Raw genomic sequence first — 8448 nt, 5'->3', positions numbered from 1 at the left:
TCCTGAATCAGCTGCCTCCTTCCCCATTCAGCTCCGCTTGTGGGGTAGGTTTTTCATTGCTGGTTGTTTACTCGGTTTTGTTGTTCTACCAGCATTCCCGCCATCTTGTTTTTGGGGTCTTTGTTCTCGTTCACCATCTTACAGATTCTTGCCACAGGTCAGCGCCCTTTTTCACCAGATTGACCATTCGCACCTTTCTTGACCTCTCTGAGCCTCCGGACTGTTTTGACTTACTTTCCAATTTTTTTTTTCTTTTTGTCCACGGAAGTTCTCTACGCCACGACTGGACCATGACTAGACAATGACTCTGTAAATATGTTATATATAATTGTCCAAGCCAAATCGCTGTTAAAATGTAAGCCTGAGTGAATTTACTATTTGTATATATATAACTCTAGCCACTAGTATATGTATTAGACCTTTGTACTTACTACCATTCCTATGTGATTTTAGAGTTTATCCGTTTGTATCTCTTCCTCGAGTGACTTTATAACTTGTACATTTGCATTTTTTTTGTTTGTATCGCTTCCTTGAGTGACTTTACAACTTGTACATTTGCCATTCTTTTCTGTTTGTATCTCTTATGTACTCATCTAATCCAAAGTCCTTATGTAACGCAACTGGTTCTTTTGTAAAGTGCTCTGACATCTTCGGGTAATGTTCGCGCTATATAAAATCGCATAAAACAAAATAAAATAACACAGTTACCTACATTATATTTAAACTACACCTGATTCAGTGCTTAATTTGTTAAAGAATAAGTGCTTGGACCTAAGGTTTTCTCAGAAATCCATTGCCAGTGCTGACGAATCGTGGGGTTACCTAATGCCCAGTCTGTTGAGCCTTGTTTCCATCTCATGCTCCTTTTGTCCACCACAACATATTTCCTGCACCTTGGTATTTGTTCCCATTTCCTTTTTTCATCACTTCTTTCTCCCATTGTCTCTCCTTTTCTGTCTTTCTCTTTCTCCTTTTTTTCTCCTTTTCCAGCGGCGGCTCCTCTGCTCCACTGCTCACTGAGCAGTTCAAGATGGATAAATAAAATGATAATAATTCAACATTATTATCATTTCATTTTACCGTACTGGCTCAGTTGGTTGGGGGGCAGGGCTGGGCTGTTCATAGTTGGGCCGGCTAAACAGTCATGCGCACTTTGCATGTTCTCCACTAAGCTGTATTGCAAAACCTGGGTGGAGATCATGCACAGCCTCTCAGCCCATCTGAGTGCCGAACCACTGTAAGACAGCGCTGCGATTGGCTGGGGGAGTCTGGGAGGCTGTGTGCTTCCAGCTGCCAGAAAAGAGGATGGAGGAGTGGCGGCAGCCAGCCAGCCCGCTATACCCAGGTAAGTTTCTTTTTTTTTAATTCCCCCCTGCCTCACCACCCCCGTTCATTAGCAGCCTCTACTGTCATTTTCTGCCTTTGTCTCTCTTGTTGTGGGTCAAAGTTTGATGATGAAACATACGTCCCGGTCCCCAAAATGAGTGCTGGTGGGCCTCACCTTCAGCCACCAACTCAATTAAGCATTGACCACTTTAATTAGAAACCATGAAGTGACTATCATTTCTGAAACTGGGCCTCAAACGTGATGGTTCAGGTCCTTTGTCTCGGATGTCCTAAGTTCCATCCTAATATGGCTCTGCAAACTGGGCCAGGTACCACTCCTTCAGCACTTTACTCTCAGTGGTCGTGATAGCGAGCAGTCACAGGCTTTTCAGGGCAGTAGCATACCTGCTCAAAGCTCAGTCATCACACACAAAAACAATACATTTCTGTTCAACCCAGGGCTAATCTTTTCAAGACAACAAAGTATTTTAATGAGCTTAGAGTGGAATACTGCACACTATAACAAGATGCAATTTACTGTCCTTGTGGTTATCAGGCAGTGCTGTGCCTCTACCCGCTATTCCCACTTCATGTTCCCACTTGATGCAGGTTGTATTTTTCTTGGGTCTAGGTGTCTCCCAGATCTATGGGCTACAAGGAAGTAGTGTGATGTTGGCTCAGCAGTAGTGATATCACTCCGGAAATCAATATACTCAGTTTTCTGTTCTCAGCCTTATAATACATGCATGTGTCTGGCCTGCAGTGCATATGCCTGGCTTGCAGTGTGCTAATACCCTCTCTTCTGAGAGGTTGTGTGCTAGCCGGCTGTATTGTTTATGAGTTCGCTTCATCTGCTGGGCCTGCACTCATGCTGTTCACCTGGCAGGAAAAGATGCAGCAGTCCTGTGTCAACTCAGTCTCATTTGACCATGATGCATGTCAGAGCATTTGGGATCTTCTCGATAGGTGCAGCCTATTCTGGCTAGTCATGATGTTAGCAGATGCAGCCATGCATGGCTCAGCACAGGCTGATCGCTCTGGGCGGTTGCAGCTACACTAAGGTTGATCACTGTGGGCACTTGTGGTCACAAACAGCTGATTGGTATTGGACTTTGCTGACATGTAAAGGCAGTTCCTCCTGGGCAGGTGTGGCCACCCACCGACCTATCACTGCAACACGCAATCACAGCCCAACCTGGGATCAGCAATCACGGTCACAATGATCGTGGCTCCTGCCAGGAACCAGCGTGGAAAGACTGCAGGCCCAAACACAGCGGGTCTTCAGATCACTCTCTTTAGTTTCTGTCTTCTGGATGGACATGTGGGACACACTGCACCTCGTTCCTCCTGGACAGACATTCCATCTGCATGTTCCTTCTACCTCTTTCTACAGACAGGATTCTAGGCATTTCAGGGCAGTTATGCAGCTTTTCCAGCAAGAGACTCAGACTCAGGTGGCATACCCTCACCTCTGGGAAGATGGCTGTCTGGCAAACATTGGCTCAGGGTGTACAGAGGTCTCCAGAGTACTCTACAGAGCACTCACTTTAATGGGCATAGAGGGCTTGAGATTGAAACTACAAGTGGAATAGTGAGGTCCCCACTTTATACACCAAACAAGAAGTCACATTTTTTATTTAAAAAAGCACCAAAAGATGGCGCTCCAGGGCTTAATGTAATACCTCAGGCCATATATAAGAAAAACCCTCCACCTTGGGCGGGTGGGCGGGGCTAACCGCAGATGGAGTAGGCAGCTCTGTGCTCCTGCGGGGTATAATCCCCTTCTGGCTCCATCCTTCCTAAAATGCTCACCTAAACACCAGCATTGAGAAGGGTCAGAGGTGATCACTGCTGGGTGCCCTGAAATCCCCTCCCTGGGCACTGCGGAGGTCAATTACCAGCCCGAGATCAGCACTGAATGGTGCGGCGAGGCGGACTCCACAAAATGGCGGCTAGATTCTTGCAGAGCAAGTAAGGTGAAAGCCCGGGGTTAGGCCAGACCTGATGGCTCCTGTTGAGTGGGGAAAATAGCTGGCTGAAGTGATGGAACCCCACGGCTGAGCTGTGCTGCTATCCGCAGTGCCTGCAGAGACCCGCGTGGGCTGTCATGCCGGCGTCCCCTAAGAGTAAAGAGGGTGGCTGATGAAAGTGGCGAGGAGCCCCCCGGCTGCGGTGTGCTGCCATTCCTGATGTGTGTGGGTGCCATGCTATCCTCCCCCTTGAGCGCAGTGGCGACAAGCTGCTGCACGAGACTTGCAGTGAACGGAACAACGAGATAAGCCTTATGTAATGGCAGCCGTGACTGTGGAACTGGGTCGTCTTGGGCAAGACTAGTAAACAGTATGCCAAACTGCCACACTGACCAGGCAGCCTCTGCGAGAGTGGAGAGCGGTTGGCTGGAGTGGGGGTGATCCCCGACTGCACTGTATTGCAGTACCCAGCAGCTGTTGAGACCCAAGAAGACAACGCAGGAGGTGAGGAGTGGCCTTGAAGCAGAGGTACCTGTAGGCGGGCGCCGGAGCTGACTTCCGTGACTGGATGCCTAACAGCTGTAGAAGAAAGAGTCAAGTTACTAGAGGCCATGCAGAAGATGCTGAAATAGATCACACTGCAATAATATACGAATTGTAGGGCTCCCAGAAAGGAGGGCAAGAGCATGATGGAATACCTGGAGAGGTTGCTTCGGGAGGAGGTTGCACCAGGTTTGTCCCAGTTCTATGTAACCCTGGGCGCAGTGCTCCGCTCCGACGACTGAGTGTACGTAGTGTTGCCTACTTCGCGATTCGCAAAGTAGGCGTAGTAGGCAACACTACGCACACTCCATGGTGGAGCGAAGTTGCCCGCCACCCAACTCCCTCCCGCCCTCTTCTACATCCCCAATTTTAATATTAAATACAGTAAAATTAATGAAAAATGATTTAACTCGCAAGAAATGTGGATGCGAGGGCGCCCGCGCATGCACGTTCGTCTGAAGAAGTCGGCGCGTTAAAAGGAAGACACCGCATGCCAGGTAAGTCATTTTTCATTAATTTTACTGTATTTAATATTAAAAATGGGGATGTAGAAGAGGGCGGGAGGGAGGCGGCCGGCGCGTAGCCCCACTATGCACACTACGCCCACCCCTAGTTCTATGCCCTAGAAAGGGCGCACAGATTTCTGGCGCGCCTCCCACTCTCAGGGGCTCCGCCGCAACCGGTGGTGGCCAGACTACTATACTTAAGGGTAAGATTTTCTCGGGGCAGGCGTTCTTACTGAACATTTTAATTGCACCAGAGAGGTTCGCCAAGGCTGCATCCTAGCCACTTTTTTATTCACCATTTACATTAATGGCTTAGCAACTGCCCTCTTGGCATTACAGTCTGATTGCCTCAGAGTCAGCAGGAAATCTTTGCAAGTGGGGAGAGGAGTTGGCCTAACGCCTAGGATGGTTGACCTCGAATCTGGGGAACTGTATTCAAGTCTCGGCAATGATGCTGAACATCCAGTTATTCTGCGCAAATCACATAATCTCCCCGTGCCTAACATAAACAAGCATTTGCAATGCAATAGGTCTCGCATTTGCTAGAGTTTGAGCTATTGGCATTGTAAATTTAAATGCTTTTTATTTATGTGTGGGTTTTGAAAACAAATAAATAAAAGGCATTATCATTACGTTGCCAATAGCTTAAACTTTGGCAAATGTGAAACCTATTGCAGTGCAAATGCTTGTTTACTAATGCACCTTTAGAATCACCCTGGGAAGGGTGGAGGGGCAGAAACTTAAACACAAGTCCATATTATGATGTGCATTAAGTCCAAAGATAGAACGTAGCATCTACCGATAAGATGGAGGCACTTCTCAGCTTGAAAAGCACGGCTAAATGCAGCACGGTGTCTTCTACATATTTGTTGGTTCATGCATTGAGTGAAATCAGGTGTGAACATGTGAAGTATGAGATGCCCCTTCACATTCTCCCTCCAGCCTCCTCGTGACGTCATACAATGAAACCCACCTAGCATGTCAGACGTGGAAAGAAATGTTTTCTGTAATGTCTCTAGCGCAGGCGCATAAAGGACGCTCATTATTCATCTCTAAGCCTAATCACTGTCCAATTAAGCATCCATTTCGTTCAGAAATGTACTTTGTCTTTCCGTAAACATTGTTTGTATTCAGATCCGCAGAATCCATGGTGATTAGTTCAGTGCTTTTACTTCCCCAATGTACTTCGTCGGGAGCAATTGGTTTGTATTTAAACATTTCAAATTATTTTAGTAGCCAAACAAAAACACTCCCTACCACCCCTGATGGAAATGTAATCATCGGGGATTAAGTTACCCAAATTCACAGATGTTCGTCACAAGTGGATAGTGTGTGGTAGGTGTCGTGCAGCCTAGGAGGTGCTCCAGCTTCAAATACTAAATAAAGAAATAGCAGGCAGGTGGGCTCTGCTGAACTTCTGGGGTCTGATGCCAGCGAGCCCCCACAATAGGTGACTCTTTGCCCAATAACCTAACACAACTAAATTCACAACCTCAATCCACGTTGTGCTCTGCACCCCAAACTGTAGAGACTCACGGCATCTGCTAGACAAGACCCAGTCTCATTAAAGAACCCACCGCCTGGTTCAGTGGATAAGTTACATGCGGTTTCATCTGATTTCAATATCCAATGGTTTTTGGAACTCTACTAAACTAAACTTCTGCTTGTATCGCGGGACTGGTTATTTATTGCGTACTTATCTTGTGTGACGAGCGTCTGGTGGGCGCGGTACAGACGGGTAGAAAGATTTTATTTCGGGTTTGGAGGCGAGCTGGTAATTTTATTGGCATTATTATATAGCGTGGGCATGGCCTAAGGCATTATAGCGCTTTAAATGAGCACTAGTCACATTACACACGTTCAGATTTATTTATTTGTTAAACACAGGAAAAATAAGTGATGTGCTCAGAATCACGAGATGTTGAGTGACGCCAGGACTCAAACCTGGTTCTCCAGTTCTAAAGTTGCATTAACTGCTCTAGTGCGGATTAAACATCCCCCAACTTTCTACAAAAGTAGGACTATCTAGAATATACAATACTGGGACTTCCTTCCTCAGTTCCCCCTTAAATAAAAATGAAAAAAACGTTTGTCACAGCAGATGTGACCACTTATGTGTCCAGGGTGTAGATTAATAAAAGAGCCAAGACCATGATAGGGTATGCCTGGTACATGGCTCCTTCTGGCTGGGCAAGGAGGATGCAGGAGCTCATGCTGGAAGTTGAATAACGAATGGCGCGGGATTGTGCACCGCTCCGCAAAAGGATATAAAGAAGCAATCCGTAGCCAGTCACTATCATGGCAAATGTAACAATTTTTTTATTGTATTCATGCAATCATTTAGAAATATGGTATTGGTATACAATGAGTACGTTTAGTTGGTAGTAGATCGTGAGAATTTCTAAAGGTGAAATGAAGTAAAAAAAAATTGTGTAAATATTTGTACTGTGCATGTGATCTTGGCCACCTTCCAGAGAATCCGCTGTTCTCGCCTGTCAAGCCAGCGCGCCAAATAGGACAAAGCCAGACTCAGAGCAGTGAACCGCAGAGGCAGGGACTGCAGCCGAGTTACCACAAACCCCAAACCTCACAGTGGGATTTTCTTTAGGGGGGTCCTTACATGCAAAAATAGGTCAATAACTTTAAAAACTGAGGAGCAGATCGGGGCTTGTATTCAAAGAAGGCACTGGACCACATAAATATTTTCTAAGACCAGGGAAAGAGCATGTTGGTGGGTTTAACAAAGAGAAGGTAGGTAGTCAAAAGCTAAAGGGCAAGTCAATTTAAACAAGAGTAAACATCACAGGAGTGCAGGAAAAATGTTGGGGGGAGGGTCTTTAAAAATATAAAGTGTTTCCCAACAGCCAGGGTGGGAGCGTGGTGAGAGTTACGTAACATGCGCTTCCTGCGAGTCCTTGGAGGCAACTCGATTGGCTTTTGAATCACTGAGACGGTTGGCCTTGTGCGCCCCTCCCTGCGGCTTGCGACTGAAATGGTAGGAAACCCCGCAGCTGTAGAAGGGTGAGGGCTGTTTCTGCGCTGCCCCTGCAGTGGATGGGTTACCACTGAGGGCCAGGCGCCCGCTCACCTCTCTTGATGACATGCATGTGGGCGGCAACTGGGCGGGTTGCTCGGTCTAGGGAGGCGAAATGGCGGCAGTAAGCTGGTGCTGGGTGTTGGCGCGGGTCCCCTCTGGTAGCAGTGGAGTGACTCGGCCTGCTCTGGCGGTGGCGATGCTATGGCGTCTGTCGCACAGCTGTCCTTCGGGAACTGACTTACCTGCTCCCGCTCAGCTGTCACCACACGCCTGACAACAACTGACTGAACCCGACTCCCACCAAAGCTCGCACCAAATTGAACAAGGTGGAAGAGACGCCGTGTGCGAGCGTGCGCACACGCCTGACAACAACTGATTGAACCAGACTCCCGCCAAAGCTCGCACCAAATTGAACAAGGCAGAAGAGAAGCTCTGCGCGAGCCTGTGCACACGCCTGACAACAACTGACTGAACCTGACTCCCGCCAAAGCTCGCACCAAATTGAACAAGGCGGAAGAGCAGCCGTGCGTGAGCGTGTGCGAGTCAAATCTCCATTCCGGGTGGGCGAGCCAGAAAGGAGACAGGGTGGGGACCAAAAAGCCTCTCTCCAAATGAAATGCGAGTGTTTTACATAAAGTATGACGTGCGCAAATAAAAAGCGTAGGAGGAGCTTCCACCCCACTTCCGAAACAAAACCGACGACAATAGATCTCGCAGAGCGGGCAGCTCATACGCTAAGGCCCAAAATATCGAATTCGAAATATCAACAGGGCAGAATATCGAATCCAAAATATAGAGAGGACAGAATATCGAATTACCAAAATATAGTTGGTCAGAATATCGAAATTGAGGTAGGAAATATCGAATTCCATAATATCGAATGTAAAATATCGTTTTCCATAATATCGATTTTCTTTTTTGTGTTATGTATGGTAGACTATGTGTTAAAATTATATATTATTTTTGTAATGCATGTTTAATTTTTTTTAAGTAATGAATGTTATGTAATTTAATTTTTGCGTAATTTAATTCTGTAGTGGGTTGTGGGTTTATAGAGGATTAGGGT

This window comes from Lissotriton helveticus, chromosome 3_1, assembly GCF_964261635.1.
Source record: "Lissotriton helveticus chromosome 3_1, aLisHel1.1, whole genome shotgun sequence".
Classification (NCBI taxonomy): Eukaryota; Metazoa; Chordata; class Amphibia; order Caudata; family Salamandridae; genus Lissotriton; species Lissotriton helveticus.
The sequence above is the reverse complement of the archived record's forward strand: the minus strand, read 5'-3'. Positions refer to the sequence as shown.